Source organism: Chamaea fasciata, unplaced genomic scaffold (assembly GCF_029207755.1).
Source record: "Chamaea fasciata isolate MVZ Bird 193981 ecotype frontalis unplaced genomic scaffold, bChaFas1.0.hap1 SCAF_2, whole genome shotgun sequence".
Classification (NCBI taxonomy): Eukaryota; Metazoa; Chordata; class Aves; order Passeriformes; family Sylviidae; genus Chamaea; species Chamaea fasciata.
In genome coordinates, this window is record NW_027094087.1 from 15,378,145 (window position 1) to 15,397,926 (window position 19,782).

Sequence of the window (19,782 nt, forward strand, 5' to 3'; positions counted from 1 at the left end):
TTCATTTGTTCATGTGCCTTAGGGAATCCATGCTCCGGCCAAGAGAGAACACCTGAGAGACCTGAAATGGGCAGCAGATGCAAAACCTGGCATTAGACCTGATGAAAGCAAGGAGAAGCAGCTCATTGAATGTGGCACAGATGGGGGAGTCTGAGGAGAGCTGTTTGGGGAGGAAGAGACTTGATCAAAGGATGAATGTCAGTGGGATGGGATATCATTTTTCAAAGTTAGTGGAAAAGAGGTTCCCACACGTGGAGTCCCTACAGCCCCTTGACATAATACCCAGGGTCTGGCCTTGGCAGGACAGATCATAGAGTCACCTGCCCAGCCTGAGAGAGAGGACTTCCCAATGGTGCCTTGCACACAGTGGTTTGCCCTGGTTTCTCCCCTCCCCAGTGCCCTTGACCCTACGCTTTCTCCTTTCCCCTGTGTCTCCATTGGTTGTGGAACCCCAGTGACCAGCCCTGTCTTCCCTATAGGTCACTGACTTTACCTGCCTTTTGCACCGTCCCCATCCTTCAAGGTAATTGGCTGCTGAACCTCATACTTTAGCTTGAGCCTGGCCCTTTTTGTTCTGGATCCCCCTTTCGCACCCGGAAATAAACTTGGCTGGAACTGATCTAGTACAAAGGCCTTCTTGCCTCTCCTTGCTGAGGTAACCTCATGGCGTGTGTGGGTGTGTGAGTTTGATTGCATTGCCTGAGTTCTTCCCAAAGAGGCTTTCCACTGGAGAAGCTGACTGGGATCTGGCAGTAACTCCACTCCTAAAAAGCACACTGCAACACCCACACAAGGATTTGGTGGTGGAAATGGGTTGGAACAGGCATGCTGCAGAGGAAGTGAGTGTAAGGCAAGGAGCCAGAACTGAACACAAATGCTAGAAATTATCAGACTCCCCACTAGTAAACATATTTAAACCCAATTGTTATTTTTCCCTTCAAAATGAAAGCTCTTGTTTAAGCATGAATTATCAATCAATGTCATAGAGATCTGCAGTTAGATTGCACCATTGTGGAGGTTGACTTCTTGTCTGCAAATCTATGCATTTTCTGAAGGTCATTGCTTTGCCTTAGTTCTCCCTGTGTTTTTTCCTCACTTAATTATCACTGGGAGAAGAATCAGCCCCAGAACTGTCTAGTCCAGCTTTTTCCAAGTACACAACACAGGTGACATTATTTTGACAACTTATCTGTGATACTTTTTTTAGCTGTCTTGTTCTTTTTCTGGACTTTAATATGTGTTTCAAATCTTCACTGCAAAAAGTAAAAAGTAAATGAAGAGACAATTTAGATGGGCAATACGCAGGCCCTAACAGAAGATGGAGAAGAGAAACAGTAACAAATAAACCTAAATAAATAGTCAAACTCCTAATAACTTATGTCCAAACACCAGACAACTGTAGCAGAGCAGCCAAATTAGCTGCCATACCCTGATGCTGATAGTGTAGATTAAAAAATTAAAACAAATCTGGACCAAAGAGAGGCTTTCAGCATTGGCACAACAGTTTGCTTTCTAGCCAAGACAAAAATAACATGTAATCATTTAATACCATTTCTTCAAATAAAGTTCATTTTGAGATAATAATTTCCAGATGGATGAAGGTTTATAAACATCTCTGCCACATGATGCATTACCACTGGGTAATAGAAAGATTAAGAGAAGGGTTTAGTCACTGGGTCTGTATCAGTAAATTAAATGTTCCCAGTGCTTATCTCCTGAGGCCAAATGGCAAGGGAGGGTTGTGCCCACATTGTTTTCCCTTCTTGCTATTCAGAACTAAGTGGCTTCTTCTAAACTGCCTGTTTGGAGTTGTCGACTTGTGTTGCCTTCTGAGCTGTGCCTGGGAGGTTTGCGTAGAACAGTCTGATTGTCCAGACCTGAACAGTGCTAAGAGCATCCTAAAAATTAAACCATCTGGAGAAGAGAGCACTTATGTCTGGAAAGAATCCCAGATGCTTTTTGATTTACCCATATGGACACAGGCAAAGAGAAAAAACTTTGCAGAAAACACCACAATTCTTTCTGCATCAACCCATATTGTCCTTGAAGCTATTCTGGAAGCTCATCTAAACCTTCAGGGCTGGATTATCACAGCCAGGTTTGAAAACACAGAATCCCACACAAATGATCAAGCAACAAATGGTAATACTCAAAACCAAGTCAAGAACCTATTCAAGATGTCCATGTAGTTTGTTGGCTAATGGCTCAGCACCATTTCTTGGATGAAATACTAGCCTTGATCTCCTTGGACCCAAAACTGCTAATCAGGCTGTCAGTGTTACACATGTGTTTGACTGCTTTGTTGGGTTGGGGCCCTGCAGAATCAACACTGGGAATGCAAGGGAAACAATGGCACTTCACACTTAGCATGGAGAACTTTGAGTGTTAATAATTATTTTTCATTTTCCTGGTTAGCATTAAGAGACAGGGCTGAAACAAATCCAGGCAGAAATCAGCCACAGTTATTAGTGTCTCAAATCTTTGTCTTGTAGGCTTCAGTCAGGTTAAAACAACAGAACGAAGAAAGAGCTGCACATTTTTCAGATGAAGGCCCCTAAAATACATGGGATTTTAAATAAATTACTTGGGTTGGATCCAGCACTAATTATTTCCCTTCAAAACCTCAGATTTTTTTCCCTCTGCTTACAGGGGATTAGTTAGTTGTGAGTTTTTCCTCAGTTTTATCCATACCTTCTACCATGACAATATCTCCACAGATCCCACAGCTAAATGAACCATGGAGACAGTTGGATTTCATCAAGGGATGAAAGTTGGAATGTGTACAGCTCATCCTACTTCATTTTTCACCTGGTGGGTTGGAAGAAGAGTCCTTATCTAGGATCTTACATCTTGGGCAAATCGACTGCTGTGGAGCTAAAGCCAGAGGTGCCGCAGTTCTTAAGCTTCTCTTCTCCCCAAAAGTCCCTGCATTCCTTGGGTGTCTACATGTTGCCGGATTCTATGCAGCTCATTTACCAGGCTCCTTTTAACCTTTCAAAGCAGGAGCCGTGGAGTCAAGTAGCTCCAAAATTTCCCAGTCCTTTGGAGTTACATGTTTCTGGGGCTCTGGAACAGTCCCTTGATGGTGAAGGTGTTCCAGGGACTCTTCTGCACTATTCCACATAAAAGTATGAAATCCAGCATATTTTGAAGTGCTTATTGGAAGAGCAGATAGGCTTTGGGATTATATTTTTAACTTCATGAACAAACACAAAAGGTAGATCTTAAAATGAAAGGTTAATACTGTCATACATCCCTGAATATTTTGATGAGATGGTGGTACTCGATGTGATTCCTCCTGATTCTGAGCCACAGAAGCTCATCAGAAGAGGGCATCACTGCAGAAACTTGCTGAGAGGAGTCAGAAACTTATTATAATATATTTTATTTAAGTGGAAAACAAGAAATCATGCAGGAAAGGATCCAATTTTGGTTAAAGGCCCCGGACAATCTAAAGGACTACAAGGTTATTGAATACAATTACCTTTGGGCAAGACTAAAGATCTGACTTCAGGGATTACACGTTGATGTAAATGATACAGGTGCCACTGTGGGTGTCATCTTTTTAATTTAGTGCTTTTATCTCCAAACCTGAAGTTTGGTGGGCCTGACAACAAGGAAAAGGGAGAAATTGGAATTTTACAGTCCACTGGATTTGCCATTTCCATGGTAATAGATGTCAATCCAAATGCATCTGGAGGTTCCTGGGTATCTGAAGGGAGATTCTGACAAAGATTTTCAATGGTTGAATCACCTTGCTGCCAGTTTTCAAAGGCTGCATGTCTGGAGGACTTAACAAATATCTGCTGTCTTCTCCTCCTTCCCAACTGAAGAGATGACAGGCTGGGCCAGCCCATCTGGGGCAAGATGGGACCCATGTTCCCTGTCTGGAGAGCAGAGTATCACCAATTCCCAGTCTGAATGCATGCTGAAACTCAGGATCATGCCCAAACTGTTTCTTGAAAACATTTAATCTTGACTGTAAGAACAGTTGTGGATGAGTCTCTGTTACTGATCCCTCAATATGTTTCTCATGAGTTGATATTCTGGAAAAACTTAACAACTATCCCATTAACTGTTAAACCCTGCATGGTTTTATCTCAAAGACTTTGTGAGATATCAAATCCACTGCTGCCAAGTTGAATGCCAGGTCTTAGGCAGGTGGGAGAAGCCATGAGCCTGTTGAGCCATGAGTCCCTTAAACTACATAACCCAGCAAAGAGTGTAAATATCTTACTCTATCATCTCTGCATGTAAAAATCTCCCCAACTTTCCTTCTTCACCCTCCACTGACATGACAGATGTTTTTTGACACCTTCCCAGTTTCATCAGGTCAGTTCTCAGTAGGCTGGAAATCTCTGTTTCCCATATAGCCCCCCAAAATACAAACAAATATCATCTGTGGTGGCTCTGAGCAGTGGAAAGGTATATGTTCTGTTATGGATTCATGTTTACATTACTACTGGGAGCACACTAGGTGGCTTCATATTTTTGGAGTTTTTAGTTCTCTTGCACATGGCATAGTTTTGTAACCCAGCACAAATACTGGAACTCTTTTTGACAAGGAGTGGCTTAGAAGGGCCCCAAACCTCCTCTGCTCTCTCTGGATTTTACAAGCCAACAGTTATGCATTTTCCACTCCAACATTTCTTCCACAACCAGGATCTCTCTTTCATGTCCTTCTCCCCAGGTAATCTCTGCTAGGTGTGTAGTCCCATCTCATGCTGGCATGACAAAGGAGAATATAGAATCACAGAATGGTATAGGTTAGAAGGGGCCATTGAAGATCATTCAGTTCTAGCCCTTTGCCACGGGAAGGACACCTTCAACTAGACCAGGTTGCTCCAAGTCCCATCTTACCTGACCATGAACACTTCCAGGAATGGGGCAGCCACAGCTTCTCTGGGCAACCTGTGCCAGGGCCTCACCATCCTCACAGGGAAAAATTTCCTCCAATATCCAATCTAACCCTGCCTTCAGTGAGAAGCCATTCCTCCTTGTCCTATCATTCTATTTTGTTTTCACAAGTCTCTCTCCAGCACTTTTGGAGCCCCTTTAGGCACTGGAGGGGGAGTCTAAGGTCTTCCCTGGAGCCTTCTTTTCTTGAGGCTAAACACACCCAGCTCTTCCAGAGCAGAGGGGCTCCAGTTCTTGAAGTATCTCCATGGCCTCCTCTGGACTCACTTCAGTAGCTCCATGTCCTTCTGATGCTGGGGGTCCCAGATCTGGAGGTCACTCTTCTGGTGGGTTCTCACCAGAGCTGAATAGTTTGGGACAATTACCTACCTTGACCTGGTACAAGGCTCTGAAGTAATTACACTGTGCTGCTGCAAATGCAGGTGAACTCTTTGCTATGTGTTTTATGCTGCTCCTCTCTGTCATTAGAGACTTCACTGTCTCTTCAGTAACACCAAGCATGTGAAAATTTCACATAATGCATAGACAAACAACCCAGTGCACTTGCTAATCAAACCAGTCTCAACTGTTGGCAGAAGAATGCTCTTGCTGATTTGGCATGTGGGTCATGAAGGTTACTTTCCATGGAACACATATTTGCTGCTGCCAAGTTTGGGAGCAGTCTACAGCACCACTGAAACCAGAGAAGTATCTGGAATAAGGTTTCTCTTGGTGGGCAGTGTCTTGCAGAGCTTCTTTCTTCGTGTTTTGGGTTTTTTTTTTCATCAGTGAACCACTAAGACCCAGAAGTGACCTTTCCAGAAATTGATGCTTCTCCTACCCACTACCAAGCTTATTGCAGAACAGAGCTTGTTGTGCTGTGTTGGAAAAGGGGGGGTTAATATCTGCAGAACGGCTGTGACCTCAGGAGAGCCTGAGAGCAGGGAATGGGTGGCTTTGTTTCGTTTTCATTGGAAATGGGAAGAATTGATTTTGTCTTGACACTCACCATGCTACCAAAGGGCTCAGAAATTTACCAGCCAAACTTCACTGAAGACCAGGGAAAAAAAATTAAATTTGTTCAACCAATGTGTGAGATTTGCAGCAGAGTGATGGAAGCCTGGAGGGAAGGTGTGCATGGTGAAGGCAGCACACACAGGTTGTGCTCTGAGACTGAATTTTATGGCTGTCAGCTAATCTGTCTGTGGGCAGATTGCCTAGCTCGTGTTACCAGGAGTAGGATGCAAGAATGGCCCATAATTGGAAGCAGACTATGGCCCATTGTTGGGGTTAGAATTTTTACTTTTGTTTCTTTCCCTCATGGAATTTTGTGCCATATGTTGCTAGGAAACAATAACTTCCAATACTTAAGAAAACAAAAATGTAGCTGGGTGTCACAACATTCCATTGAAATGGCCCTGGCTGGGGGCAGGTTGCAAGTGATAACGCAAGAGAAAAGGCAATTCCAGAAGCTTGGGGCTAGGTTTTTGGTCAGTCCCATCTCCATGTTCAGAGGAGGAAGGAGCTGATTGCTTTTTTCCCTGCTAACTGACTGTGTGGAGCTCAGAACCAGCACATGTGCTGCGAAAACATTGGGATTGCTTCCTGCCGGACCCTCTACCAGCAGCATGTTGCCATGGCTACTCCTGTGTGTTGTACTCTGAGATCCCAGTCAGCTGCAGTTTTCCTGCACTGCAAATCTGCTTCATTCTTTTTTTTTGTTCCCTGGCCATATGTGGGTGGGGGAGGTCCAGAGCCGGCGTGTGGGGTGTCCTTGTACAGGCCACCTCTGTGCAGTAGCCCAGCAATTGCAACCAGCTGCTGCCTGTGACTTCAAGTCTCAGCCAAGCTGCCATTAACCTTGTGGTCTCCAAGCTGGAACTGCGGCTCCACCTGCCCTGCCCACCAGGAGCCACCAGCGCCCCTGCCAGCTGTGTCCATAACTAAACTGAAGGGGAAATTGCTTAAAGAGCGGGGCAGAGACTGTTTATTGGGTTTTCTTTTCTTTTTTTGTTTGTCGTTGTTGCCGTTGTTGTTTGTTTGCCTTGTTATACACATACATACTAGTAAAGAACTGTAATTCCTTTTCCCATATCTTTGCCTGAAAGCCCCTGAATTTCAAAGTTATAATAATTCAGAGGAAAAGGGGTCATATTCTCCATTTCAAGGGAGGTTCCTGCCTCCCTTTGCAGACACTAGTCTTTCAAACTGAGACACCCATAAACTGGATCTCCTGACAGCTTGCTGGAGTCAATTCCTTGCCCCTTGAAAGGAAGCAGCTCAAGGGCAGCTCCTTCTTGAACCCAGTGACTTTGTCCCCTTTTTGGAAGAGGGAGATGTTGGGACCTGCCCCATGTTTCCCCTCACAAATGCCTTTGATCACAAAATTCTACTGTGCACAAAATCTTTCCTCAAACTCAACTTTTTTTTGATGAAAATTTGACTCTTTCAGCAAACCTTCATAATTTCTCAACTCCACAGAAGACTATATTCCCCAAATCAAAGAATACAAATAGCAGCCCTAGAACAGATGATCACACAAAGACCAGGAAGGGCAGGGAAGCTGGTAATACGGCTTTACCAGATTCTAAGGGGACCCTGGTTGTCAGTTTCTGGTTGTGCAGGTGGTTATCATTCCCAAAATCCACAGTGACTATCCTTGCTCCCTTTCTCATGGTGTTCTGTAAAGTACAGGGAAATATTCACTAGGAGCAGAATGAAATGGAAAAATTGAACAATCATCAGATAAACTCTCCCTGAAAAAAATTATCATAGGGAATAATAACATGGCAAAATTTAATGCCAGTTTTCATTTTCAGTGGGAGAAAGTCCTTTTATAGTGTCCCATTCTGCCATAAAAGGGAGAGTTGAGAAGGATGTTTTTAATAGATTTCTCCGACAAAAGAAAGTGCAAACATGGTAATATTATATCTGAGAACCATTTATTGACAAAAAAGGGTTAGTGTTCCTACTAAAGGGGGATAGGAAAAGGAGCAGAGAGAGGAAAGAGAGGCTCTTTATTGGCATCAGCCTAGCAGGTGGAGTGTGTGTACTGCAAACAGTGGTGCATTTGCTTCACTCACGTGGTGGGCTGGGCACAATTTCCAAATATTCCTTCTGTTGGCAGAGAACAAGCTGCCGTCATCATGGGCACAGTCCTGGAACAGCTGCAGGTTCTCAGGGTTGGGATACTGCAACTGTGGGCACGACCAAGTGCAGGTGGTGGTGGCAGGTTGGTCACTATGGGCTACTGCTACGGCAAGCTGGTGCAGGCTGGCAGCGCAGGAAACACAGCAGCAGCGGTGGTGGTTACAGTTGGGTTCAAGTGGGCTTGTTTTGCGGGCTTGGCTGGGTGCAGGTTGGTGGCAGCAGCTGTGGGTGGGATGCATGAGGGGGATGGCTGGCTGCAGCAGCACCCACTCCATAGGGGACACAGTGGAACACGAGGTTGTTGCAATGACAAGCTCATTAGTGGGAACCATGACGCAGGGAAGCAGGACCAGGGAGGAAAAGGTAATGGGGGGAGGGTGGCCAAGCAGACCCTGCAGGCGAGCCACTGCTCCCTCCAATCAACCCAAAGCAAAATGCCCCTCATTGTGTTGCAGTAAGCTGCTTTAAGTGCTAAGGCTCCTCCTACAGCCACACTTCGCGGGCATGTTTGGCAGGTATTCTTTTTGGGCATCCAAACATTTGCCCCACCGGCAAGTGTGGGGGCATCACTCAGGGTTTGATTGTGGAGGCTGTGTCTGCTCTGGTTGGCTGCTAGGAGAAGCCTCCTCGAGGACAGGGCTACCAGCACAGGAATCTTTCACTTCATGTATAACATAAGTTGAAGCAAAAATAAAAATCAGATTGGTCCCTCTCAACAACTAGATACATCTAGTAAAAACCATTCCTATACCTTTCCCTGCCTCTATTGCTGGTGCTCCTGCATAAGCCTTTCAGCATCCGTTCATTCAAAATCCCTTCTTCTTCCCGCCTCCTGCAATCTTAAGATTGGTAAGGATGGAAACCTTTGAAGTTTGTACCCCATAGTCATGGCTGGTGGAAAGGTTGCCTCTGTCCTTCAGGAGGACATCACACATAGGTGAGAGGGACCCAAAGATAGTTCCTTCTTGTGGGCATGTTAAACCATACAGATCTGCCATGCCTCAGCTTGAGGGAACATATTGAGCATCACAATATGGCTCGATAACACTGTGCCATGTTGAGAAGTTGAGATGTTGTGAGTGTCTGATCCCTAGAAGTACTGGAGGTCATTTTGGACAGGGCTTGGAGCAACCTGGTCTAGTGGAAGGTGTCTCTGCCTATGGCAGGAGGTTAGTACTGAATGATCTTTAGGGTCCCTTTCAACCCAAACTATTTTGTGATACTATGATTCTGTGTCTGGAGAACAGATTGCTTTTAGGCAACCCATTGATCAGGCAGGGCTTTTGGCTGAGTTTTGAGGTGCACTAGGGGACAGGTTTGGAGCACACCATTCCTTATATCAACCTCATTTGAGGTACAGGAGTCCAGTCACTGGCACATGATCCAGCCACCCTCATACACCCCTAAGGGCCTTTGGGCATCATGTGGTTGATGCTGAGCAGTGAATTGGCCAGAAGGTCCTTGCAAGGTTCATGGTTGTTGGACTCTAGATATGGTCTAACACTTTACATTTGGTAAAGCTGATTAATTAGGAAGAGTACTTCAGTCTGGGTACACTGGTGTGGCCATGCCTCAAAGGTGCATAAACATGGTGGTAAAGGAGCTCACTGTACAGGTCAGCCTGTGCTTCGCCATAAGATCAGAGGTCACAGCCACTGCTTCTGTCCTACCTCTGACATCACCTCTCTGTGTGACCCTGGACTACTCTGCTCAGATTCTTTATCTGTCAGATTGGGACAATAATGACTGGCTGCCTCACAAGGGATGCTTACAAGTTCACCTCACAGCTATGGTCCCACCACAGTGTTAAGGGGTGGTTGGGTTCATTGAAGATCTGACGGAGTTTGTGTTTTCCCTTTGCAAGAGTAGATGGAGCATCACCCCAGGTGTCCCAGCAAATCTTCCAGCTTGCTTTCTGCTTTTGTGATGAAAGGGGGCATGTTAGCCCTAGAAAATGCATGTGACACAAGAAAGAGGAGAGTGCTGGGAAAGGTCTTTTCTGCAAAATTAGTTTTGCTAAGTTCACAAGGTGCCGAAGGCTATTAATTCTGCATGCTCTGGTAATATGAGATTGCAAACAAAGTTTCAATATACCTTTCTACAGTGCCATTTATCAGCCTCCATTCTTTTTCCCTTCTATTTTTTTCCACGTATTTTCCCCATTTCCCATTCCTCCCCCCCCCCCCCCCCCCCCTTATCTCATTCCTATGCTTAGTCTCCTGGATTTACTCCCATTCTTTAGATTGTCTTATTAATTTTGCTCTCTTTTCAAAGGAAAAATCCTAGTCTTGTGGGCTAAAGACTTTACAACATTATCTCATAGTCCTGGATTTAAAATGCCTCACTGAGGGTCTATAATGTACTGACATGGAAAGACTAGACTTATTATTAAACTAGTCATCTAAGAATTTTTATGAACTTCAGAGCTCTGAAATCTTTTCTAGCCACATGGCATGGATTGTTGAGGCATTAGCAGCCACCAGCAAAAAGCTACTGTGGCTGGACATATCAGCTTTGTAAACAACTTGGAGCAGGTGTTTACAAGCAGCAAAGATGAATGAGCCAATTAGCTGGGTGCAGAGAAATGGGATGCATGCAACAGCAGTTGGTGAGATCTATCTACCTGGTTCCTCCCAGGTTTGTTCCTTGTGCATTGGCCAGGTTAGAGGTCCCAAAGTATAAAACATGGTATTAGAAAATATCTTCAATAAAATAAGATTGCTAGGAGTTGGGATGCAACTGTATACTTGCCTTAGTCTCTGTTTTGACTACTGCTACATACTGAGTGAGTAGGAGATCAAAACCAACATGGCTATGCTGCATTATTATGACAGACTGGTCTGGTTAAGATGAGATGCTGCTGCACCTCTCATTTTAAGACCTTTTCTTATGTTGCTTACAAATATCTTTTGCCAGGTAAAAGTGTATTCAGTGTATAGCATTAGGAAATCATTAGGAAATTAGGAAATAATGTGTGACAAATTTGGTGATCTATGATGGGTCTACAGAGTTTGTGGATAGATCCAGAGTGACTGACATCATCTGCCTGGATTTCCACAAAACGTTTTACACTGTCCAACACAACAACTGTAGCAATGTCCAGCTGGTTTACAGCTGGACATTGGTTTACATTAGCCAATTACTGGTTTACATTAGCCAATCCCATCCAAGCCCTGGATGCAGATACACCACTGGCCAGAGATCTGGGTGGTGGAGAGATTCCCAACCAATAGGCTTTCCAAGCCCAGGAAATTCAAACTCACTCTAAAAGAGAGCTTGGAACAATAAATCAGGCTGTTGCTCAGAACTCAGGAGTTACTGTGTTGAGCATCTGTCTCTAACCTGGGGCCCTCATGTTACAAATGACCATGACTCCAAACTGGGGAGTGGATTTGATGGATGGATCACTTGGTGGATAAAGAGCTGGCTGGATGGCTGCACGCAGAGTTATGATCAACGGCTCATCGTCCACATGGAGACCAGTGACGAGTGGGGTCCCTTGTCACTGGTGCTGAGGGTGATACTGTTCAACAGCTTTGTTGGCAATATGGACAGTGGGACCTCAGTGGCACCCTCAGCATGTTCACTGACTACACTGAGCTGTGTGCTGCAGTCATGCACCGGAGAGAAGGGATGGCATCCAGAGTCACCTAGACAGGCTGGAGAGGTGGGTCTGTGTGAACCTCATGAAGTTCAACAAACGTTCTACACCTGGGTCATGCCAGTCCCAGGCACAGCTACAGGTGGGCAGAGAAGGGACAGAGAGCAACCCTGTGGGGAGGCACTTGTGGGTAATGGTTGATGAAACACTCACCATGAGCTTGCAGTGAGTGCTCCCAGCCCAAAAATCCAACAAAATTCTGGGCTGCATCCATAGAAGCACAGCCAGCAGGTCAAGGGAGGCGATTCTCCCCCTCTACTCTGCTCTTGTGAGATCTTACCTAAAGTACTGCATCCAGTTCTGCTGCCCCTAAAACAGAGAGGGACATGGAACTTCTGGAACAAGCCCAGAGGAGGTCCTAAAGTTGATGAGGGGAATGGAGCACCTCCCCCATAGAGACAGGCTGAGAGAATTGAGGCTGTTCAGCCTGGAGAAGAGAAAGTTGTGGGGCAACCTCCTAGCACCTTCCAGTATTTAAGGAAGCCAGGAGGTTCATCACGAACTGTGGTGAGAGGACAAGGGGATATGGATTCAAACTCTAATAGGGGAAATTTAGATCAGATGTTAGAAAAAAATTAGTTACTGGGAGGGTGGTGATGCCCTGGCCCCTTCTGAAGGAAGCCAGGAGGTTCATCACAAACTGTGGTGAGAGGACAAGGGGATATGGGTTCAAACTCCAATAGGGGAAATTTAGATTAGATGTTAGAAAAAAATTAGTTACTGTGAGGGTGGTGAGGCCCTGGCACAGGTTGTCCAGAGAAGCTGTGGCTGCCCCAACCCTGGAATTGTTCAAAGCCAGGTTGGACAAGGCCTTGAGTAACTTGGTCTAGTGGAAGGTCCCCCATTGCAGGGGGTTTGGGACTAGATGGTGTTTAAGGTCCATTCCAACCCCTTAACATTCTATGAATCTATCATTAGGCAATGAGGCTGACATTCAGAAACTGGCATTCATTGCCGACTGTGCTGCCCAGTAAAATGCAATTCCCCAGCTTGATACTGCTCATTACATTCTCAGAGCATAATTTCAAAGAGGCATGAAACACTTTTGCTCCTTGCTCCAGACACCTGGGTAGCTGCCCTACTTGGTGCTACGCAGTGTCATGCTTGCTCTGTGAGGTAGAGACACCACCATTGTCATCTGTGCATGGTTTTGCCAAGTTTTTAGTTCTTCAGGGTGAAAGCTGACAGTAGAAAGAAAGACACACAGGTATTTGAGCTGCATTTTAAAGCTGACCATCCATAATGTGATTTATATCATTGTGGGATCTGCCATCATATGAGATTTTTTTTTCCACTGCAAGGCATTTGGGAGACATCATCCCCTTTAATTTTTCACCTGCTTGTCAATCTTCTTATCTTTCAATTTTATTTAATTAGAAACACTGTTTGATGATACTTTTCCTCAGAGACTGAACATACCAGGACATTCTCCATGTAACTCAGGTGGTAGAAGTGATGCCTTGAGAGGCTACCTAGAACAGAGACTAGACAGTATTAAAAGAATAAAGTAGGTATTTATTAAAAGGTCTTCAAAGAATACACCTTGGGCAGTACAAGAGCCCGCTGTGTCTCCACCCAAGACGGATGGTGGGTCATGAGTTTTCACACTTTTATGAGTTTTGGTCCATTTGCGTATTAGGGTTACTTGTCTAATTACAGCTTCAGGTTATGAAATCCCATCCTCCCAGATTGTTCTCTTCAACTCACTGTTGTTTATACTTTTTGGGCCTGAAGCTGCAATGGTGTCCTTGGTTCTCAGGCTAGAAAAGGATTGTTTGGTCTAACTAAACTGTGAGGAGAACTTGCTAACACTTTATATGAAGTTCAGAGTTATATACTAACGCAGTACAGAGTCTGGAAAATATGAAAGCTAAAACTTAAGGCATCAGAAGTACATTGACTGCCCTGAAATCACCCATGGAATAACAAAGAGGAGGAAAAGTTCGGTATCCCCCTGTGCTGGATTATTAACCCAACTCTGGGATGGTTCTCTAAAGAGAACAGACACACGACCCCTGCTGAAGATGAATTACTGGATCCCATTAAAACAGGAGGCATGGAGGCATCCAAAAAAAGTAGAAGAACCTCTCCAAATAATCAACATCTGTTGCCATTTGCAGGAAACCCCCTTTCTCTAGGCAAGTCACTACTGTGATTCATGCCATGTCCCACACTGTTGTCTGTCCTTACCATCTGAACAGTGTACATGCATATTTCCTCCTTACATGTGAGTTTCTGGCTGATCAGCAAAGCAGGTGGATGAGGAAGATGTTACTCATCCATGAGGAGGATGACAGACAAGGGTGTCAGGGGGAAAATTTCTGGTGAATCTCTGGATGGGAGACATGGTTCTGTTTTTCTGTGTCAGCCATATGTCAGGGTAATTTGAAGCAACAAGGCAGTGCTGGAAAACGCTGTAATGGATCTTAAGCCTTTGTGGGAATCACTCCCCACAACATATGAAGTGCTTTCAAGAAGCCATGACAACTCCAGTGCTTGGCTGACATGTTGAGCCTTTCATCTAAGCCAGTGAGGCAGGAAAAGAAGGTGAAAAGTTTCATGCAGTCATAGGGAGAACAGAGCCAGGGTTGTTCCACAGGAGGGCAGAGGGGTAATAAATTCATTTTCTATCTGGGAAGGCCAAAATTCTTTTGTGGAATTTAACATGTGCTTGCTAAGGTAGCAGCAGATGGGGTTTAGGAGCTCTATCCTAGCTCTGTGTGCCTAAGGCATTCCCTACCACTGGCATGAGGAAAACACACACAGTCCATACCCACTGCAGGACAGTTGTGCCTCTGTGAGGGCACAGCAGGAGCTCCTCAAGAAGCTCAGCATCCCCATGGTTCCTCTCCAGAGCTGGTGAGTGCTTGGGATGCTAGTCCACACATAACCTCACAGGGTGCCCCTGTCCCCCCTGAAACATGCCATGGGCTGAAAGTAACTTTACCAGGCATTGGTGGCATTTTCTTTTGAAGGATTCCCTCTCTGGAAGAAAAGACCCTTTTCCTTCTTGAAAGTTGTGTCTCAGCTGATGTGTTGTTTATCTGTGTTTCTGTCACTAACCATTAGTCCAAACCCTACTGCAGCCTGCACCACACCAAGAAAACTTATTAAGCCGCAGACACATATTCTTCACCTTTCAAGAGGAAATGACCTATGCAAAGTAGTTTTTCTGCCAAGGAAATCCAAACTGGAGACTCAGGATCCCTAAACCCAGCCCAGGGAGTCATTCCTTTCCACCCAGTTACTCTTTAAGGGCAGCTACAGAGGACCAGTGCCTGGAATCCTCTTGCCTGGCCCCCAGGACAACCCAACACAAATGAGATACCATGAGACAGAAGCAGTGTGTGCTTCTGTTCATCTGTCTTAGTAGAATTATTCTGCTGTAAATCTTTCTGAATGCTTTTTGGTCTCACCTCACCTTTAAACCTTATTTAGAGTTTAGGATCGGAACATTTTATTTGACATAAATTTGTTTCTGTGCAAGGACAGCTGCTGCAGAATGTGAGTCCTACACACCACCAGTTTACTGCAGGCTTTTGGGCTGTAAGTGCACTGTGTACTCCTCCCAAATTATCCCTACTGTGCCTCTCATGAGCTTTGGATGCTGGGCACAGCAGGAGAGGAGTTAGAATAAACCCAGCCCAGAGGGGGATGAAAAGGACGATCTCTCAGTGTCACATGTTCTGGCCGGGCTGTAATCCTATCCAGGAATGTTTATGCTGTTCCAAATTTCACCGTTTGATCACTTCTAGAGAGACAATGAATCTAGGGCCCCCACTTGCCACCAAGACCCAGCAGGGTGGGTGGACAATGATGGATTGGTCTGAGATAAGATGTCCTACTGCAAAACATTACATATCTCCCCACACTCCTACTCCTTGAAAACCACTGCAGGAACTGGTTTTCAGCCCTTTTTGGCTTAGAATCAGTAAAAAAAGCCCAACCCCCAAAATTTTAGGGGAAGATATGATTGTGCTAGCCTGCTGGAGGGATACTCAGCAGGACTGGGCATGCAGCAGGTGAGTCGTGCTCAGGAATTGGAGCTTCACTCCTCCTGTCCAGGACTCTTGGCCACTGAAAGAAAAGGGAATTTCTTCCTGACTGTCTTGGAGTGATTTATGATGACAGTCCATTCCATGATCCTCTGCTTTATGCCCAAAAATGGTTGCTGTATCTTTAAGGCCTGAGACTGGGTGTGTGTGGGGCCAGGGAGGGGGATTTTTGGGCTCTTTGGCAGGCTTTTTCAAGGCCTCACTACCCAGGTGTTGCGTGATGCTGTGCAGTTTGGCTTCACTTAGCTAGCTTGGTTTTGTTGTCCTAGGCAAGAAGCTTTTCCCTTCCCTGGCCTTGGAGAAACTTCAGCAGCAATCTTTCACCTGCCTCAAGGTGAATTGAACAGCTGCTTGTCCATGGCTGGAGGGGTGGAACAGCCTCATTCCTGCCCCAAACCTCAGGAAGCTGAGCCAGGGAGAGAAAGCACACAAAAAGGCTCCAGTCTAGCTGCTTGGTCTGATGTGGAGAGGAGGTCGATGCCAGAGAACAACCAGTTTTTTTGCATCCTGCTGAAACTCTTCCATGATAGCTCCACTTTCCTCAGTGTGAAAGCTAATGCCATCTCACACCACGTGCCAGGAAGGGGTATTTCTTCAATATTTGCCCCATTCTCCAGGCATTTTTGAGTTTTGTTCCTCTGTGTGTGTGGGGAAGGGGGTGAGTTCTGTGAGCATTCTGTTGTTAATAAACTGTTTGTTTTGGCTTTTTTTTCAGTTTCCTCTATCAGTGTTCATCTTCTGTTGGTGGAAGGGAATTGTTGAAACCCTTTAGAGGAAACTACTTATTGCAGAATGTTTCCTCCTAAATTTGTCTCAAAACAGACAAACTGACTGCTGCTAAACACCTCCACTTTCCTAGAGGAAAAGGCTTGTTTGGCACTCTGCTCATTTACCTTGTGCTATGGTATCCCAATACTCTGACTCAAAGGAGTTAATCTCATGGCAGAGATGTGAGAAGTCCATACCAGGGGGATTTCAGTAAAGATGTTTGTGTCTGACTAGAGTGGCATTATGTTTGCTGCAATGAACCCTGCAAGGGCAGAATGTCATGGTGTTAAACACTAGGCATGTACGTTGAGACCTGCATGCTTGTTATCTTGACAAAGCTTGTTATCTTGACAGATAACAAAAGTAGGAAGAGGAAGTATAACCATGAGAAAATGAGCCTCAGAAAAACTGGACTTCTTGAAGAAAAGTTTTGATTTGACTAGATTTGAGCAGTCTAGGTCTTCAGTGCCATCCTCCCAGTGCCTCCCTCTGGTTCTCAGTGTCCTGAAATTATTTCTTTGTAATTGTGGGTTTCCCTAATCCCTTGTGTTATTGCAGCTCAACATGTTTTCTCACTGCAGTGCACACAGGTTTCTGTGGAGCCAGGAAAATGAGCAAGAGAGAGGGACACAGATAGAGAAGCTCAAGAAGTGCTCTTGATGGGGTGTGGAGAAGTGGGCCCTGTCTGAGGTTAAACAGGAGTCTGAAAGTGGTGAGAAAGTGCTATGGCCATGGAAAGCAGTGCAAAATTTGGGTGCAGAGGAAGTACTTAACAGTGGAAGGGCAACGAGGAGCTGGGAACCACTTCCAGGCTCTGAAGTATGACAGCTTCCATGCAGAAGCTGCAGCAGCAGTAGATTCCATGCACATGCCTTTCAGGCAGGCCCATGCTTAGTGTAGTGGTTTCACATTTGCCAAATTCTGTTTGCTAAATTTAGCGTAGTGGTCTTAGTGTTTACTCTCTTTTTCTCCTGTGAAGTAGGATTAGGAGAGGTGAAGCAGGCTCAAGCTTAAAGATAAAACAAACAGATTTATTAACACACACCAAAAGAAGGAAAAATGAAAATCAAAATGAAAACTTTCAAAACACTTCTTCCCACTAACAATTCACTTTCTCACATACAACATAAAAGAGACAAGACCTGTAATTTTCAGTCAATTTCACCATTTAAAACAGTCTTTCATCAGTTCTTTGGGGAAAGGAGTCTCTCTTAGAGTGCTATGGAGACATCGCCACAAGAGGAACACTCCTCTGGTGGCTTCCATGCCACAGATCTGCAGTGGCCTGAAAGGAACCTCTGCAAACTGTGAAATCCTACCCATTAGCAGCTTTGCCAACATTGCACATAGGTCATACCTGCTTATTAGGGGTACTGTTTAAGCATGCCTCCTCTAGGATAAAACAAAGATTCTCTTCTTCTATCTCCGAAACCATCTTCATCTCAAAACCTAAAAATCTCCTTTTCCTTAGGAGCAAAGAGCTTCATAACACTTTTAATTAGAACCTTACATCCCCCCAACAGTATTCATATGTTACAGGAAAAATAGTCCATTCTCCATAGTTTACTAAAGATGTCCGGCCAAATTAGGCCACTCCTCCTCCTTTGTTCCAAACAGTCCTTTCACTCTCTCTTTACTGACTTCAATTTCATGCTGTGTCTTTTCATAGTTGAATCACTTTGTCTGTTCTCACTCTGGGAAGAGCTAGTGTTCTGAAGTTCCATCTGCTGGCAGGAAAGAGTTAAAGCTTGCCCAGGTCTGCGGTGGTCATGTGATCTCTGCCAGGTGGCAGCCCCAAAAATTCCTAAGCCATGCTGGTGGGGGAGGCTGGTGGATGCCTTCTTTTCCACTCCTCGATCTCATGGCCTAGTCCGCTCAGAGCTGCTCCCCGGGGCCTGAAGAAAGAAGTGGGGGGGGGGGAAGAACACTCTCCCCCAAGCCCTGGTCAGAAGCATGGGCAGCTGCCAGGGTGAACTTAAAACTTGTTAGATGTTAGCAGCCGGGGCTTTCCTCTCCTCCCCTGCTGCTAGATGTTACCGGGCTCAGCCATGGCCAGGCCCCTTCTGCCATGGCCAGGCCCCTTCTGCCATGGCCCTGGAGTGTGGCCAGCCCTGAGATGCAGCCTCCCCTCTCCCCCACCAGCAGCCGGGGGAAAAGGGGGCTCAGCCGGCCGGGCTGCCCCACCCCATGGGCCCAGGGCAGCAGGGCCTAAACCGGCCCTTTTTTTGCTGCCCACAATGTTACCTGGTGGCTCACTGGGAGAAAAGAGGGCGGCTTGAACCCAGTCTCAGCTCTATATGGGTATTACCAAAAGTCACATTCCTTTTTCTCATTGGTCGAACCATATGCCAGTAGCTAAAAACTGGCCCCTGATAGGTCCCCCTTTCCAAACAATTCTAAGAGTCCTGACAGGGCAATATTCCATATTCTTCTTCCACTAAAAAACAAACTGTGTTGACCCATAACACTTGGCAACCATAAAGTGCCCAGATTTTGGCAGGGAAGATGAGTGGAGAGAAAGAGGATGAGTGACAGCAAAAGCCTGGTGAGGCTCAAGCGTCCAGGTGAGCTTTGAAGACATGAATCTCACCTCTGAGCATATAGTTATAAAACAGTAGGCATGCATGCTCGCACATGGACACACACACCATCTCCCATGGCAGATATCCTCAGAAGAGTTGCCTTGAACTGATGGGTAACACAAGTAATAAAGGTGTTACACAGTGTGTCTCTTCCATGTACCCTCCCTTAACTTCAATGCTACTTTGTAAAACCTCCTAAGGGTAAAGGCTGTCCACTTTCATTATGTGCGTGTGCCTTGTCAAGCATGGTGTCAAACATTCAGTCAAGTCTGGGACATTTATACATATGACAGTTGCTGGGATTTGATCAATAGTCCTATGAAAAGATGGAGATAAACTGGAAAATCCCAGCCATTGATGTAGTTTGCACTCTTCAGGAGAGAGACCACCAACCAGAGCAAAATGGCAAAAAGGTCTGTGTCAGAAGAGCAATATTTCAGGGGCTTGGGGGGTATTTTTAATCACCTACTCACTACTAGACAGATGCATTAATACAAATGAGAAGGAATAGACCAGTTTTACTCTAAAGCATTTAAAGCAAAGATAAATAGCATAAACTTGTGTGCTGATACTAAGCTAAATAGCAGAGTCAAAAGTAAGAAGATCTGAATCTAAGGATTTTGTGGTATCTTCCTTCTATAACTCTTCCTCAGGGTTTTGTTTCTTCAGA

General features: G+C 45.2%; 1 protein-coding gene across 3 annotated transcripts in view; it reads left to right on the forward strand.

The window, feature by feature from the left end:
- Nucleotides 1–19,782, forward strand: part of UVRAG (UV radiation resistance associated) — a 282,645-nt gene that overhangs the window by 151,692 nt on the left and 111,171 nt on the right. The window lies entirely within an intron of this gene.